Raw genomic sequence first — 2,500 nt, forward strand, 5'->3', positions numbered from 1 at the left:
TGGGGGCATTGCAACGTTGGCTGGGGGCGTTGCAACGGATGCCGAGCGTGTTGCAACGTTGGCTGGTGACGTTGCAACGGAGGCAGGGCGCGTTGCAACGGATGCTGGTGACGTTGCAACGGAGGCAGGGCGCGTTGCAACGTTGGCTGGGGGCGTTGCAACGGAGGCAGGTCGCGTTGCCACGGTTGCTGGTGACGTTGCAACGGAGGCAGGGCGCGTTGCAACGTTGGCTGGGAGCGTTGCAACGGATGCTGGTGACGTTGCAACGGAGGCAGGGCGCGTTGCAACGTTGGCTGGGGGCGTCGCAACGGAGGCAGGTCGCGTTGCCACGGTTGCTGGTGACGTTGCAACGGAGGCAGGGCGCGTTGCAACGTTGGCTGGGGGCGTTGCAACGTTGGCTGGGGGCAGTGCAACGGATGCTGGGGTTGGTGCAACGTTGGCCGTGCGCGTTGCAACAGAGGCAGGGCGCGTTGCAACGTTGGCTGGGAGCGTTGCAACGGAGGCAGGGCGCGTTGCAACGTTGGCTGGGGGCGTTGCAACGGATGCTGGGGACGGTGCAACGTTGGCTGGGCGCGTTGCAACGGAGGCAGGGTGCGTTGCAACGGATGCTGGGTTAGGTGCATCGTTGGCTGGTTTCGTTGCAACGGAGGCACCCGCCGTTGCAACGATGGCTCGGAGCGTTGCAACGGAGGAGCCAAATTTTCATATCTCATAATTGGCTCGTGCATTTTTTCTAAAATTTTGAGGGAACCTTGGTAATATTATGTGAAGGCTGCACAAAAAAATCCAGGTCAAAAATCGCACGTTTGCTCCGTTTTTCATTTTTTTTGAATTTCCGGCTTTCCGGGCGGTAAAAAAATCGGCAAAAAAAATCGGCACGGTGTAAATTCACCAAATTTGGGGGATGGAAAGATCTTATTTTTCTAGAGGTTGTTGCAAAAAACGGCGTCAAAATTCGACCTCTAGAGCACTTTCCTTGAGTATGTCTCCTCACGGAAAAGGACGTCTACCCGTGGCACTTTGGTAATGGCTCGGCAGCCTATTATAGGGGGGAGGGGTGTCGTGATGCTGAAACTCGAGTTGCCCAAAGGCTTGCTGGGCGCAATGCCAGCAAGATGCACGTTGCCTTGCCATCCCCTAGGCACACTAGCAAGCACGTTGTGGTTGTGGTGTGCCGCCAGGCTCCCCCGCCCCCCACGGAGGCACCCGCCGTTGCAACGATGGCTCGGAGCGTTGCAACAGAGGAGCCAAATTTTCATATCTCAGAATTGGCTCGTGCATTTTTCGTGAAATTTTGAGGGAACCTTGGTAATATTATGTGAAGGCTGCACAAAAAAATCCAGGTCAAAAATCGCACGTTTGCTCCGTTTTTCATTTTTTTTGAATTTCCGGCATTCCGGGCGGTAAAAAAATCGTCAAAAAAAATCGGCACGGTGTAAATTCACCAAATTTGGAGGATGGAAAGATCTTATTTTTCTAGAGGTTGTTGCAAAAAACGGCGTCAAAATTCGACCTCTAGAGCACTTTCCTTTAGTATGTCTCCTCACGGAAAAGGACGTCTACCCGTGGCACTTTGGTAATGGCTCGGCAGCCTATTATAGGGGGGAGGGGTGTCGTGATGCTGAAACTCGAGTTGCCCAAAGGCTTGCTGGGCGCAATGCCAGCAAGATGCACGTTGCCTTGCCATCCCCTAGGCACACTAGCAAGCACGTTGTGGTTGTGGTGTGCCGCCGGGCTCCCCCGCCCCCCACGGAGGCACCCGCCGTTGCAACGATGGCTCGGAGCGTTGCAACGGAGGAGCCAAATTTTCATATCTCAGAATTGGCTCGTGCATTTTTCGTGAAATTTTGAGGGAACCTTGGTAATATTATGTGAAGGCTGCACAAAAAAATCCAGGTCAAAAATCGCAGGTTTTCTCCGTTTTTCATTTTTTTTGAATTTCCGGCATTCCGGGCGGTAAAAAAATCGTCAAAAAAAATCGGCACGGTGTAAATTCACCAAATTTGGAGGATGGAAAGTTCTTATTTTTCTAGAGGTTGTTGCAAAAAACGGCGTCAAAATTCGACCTCTAGAGCACTTTCCTTTAGTATGTCTCCTCACGGAAAAGGACGTCTACCCGTGGCACTTTGGTAATGGCTCGGCAGCCTATTATAGGGGGGAGGGGAGTCGTGATGCTGAAACTCGAGTTGCCCAAAGGCTTGCTGGGCGCAATGCCAGCCAGATGCACGTTGCCTTGCCATCCCCTAGGCACACTAGCAAGCACGTTGTGGTTGTGGTGTGCCGCCGGGCTCCCCCGCCCCCCACGGAGGCACCCGCCGTTGCAACGATGGCTCGGAGCGTTGCAACGGAGGAGCCAAATTTTCATATCTCAGAATTGGCTCGTGCATTTTTCGTGAAATTTTGAGGGAACCTTGGTAATATTATGTGAAGGCTGCACAAAAAAATCCAGGTCAAAAATCGCAGGTTTGCTCCGTTTTTCATTTTTTTTGAATTTCCGGCA

Source organism: Arachis ipaensis, chromosome B7 (assembly GCF_059453495.1).
Source record: "Arachis ipaensis isolate K30076 ecotype BB chromosome B7, ASM5945349v1, whole genome shotgun sequence".
In the NCBI taxonomy this organism is placed as follows: Eukaryota; Viridiplantae; Streptophyta; class Magnoliopsida; order Fabales; family Fabaceae; genus Arachis; species Arachis ipaensis.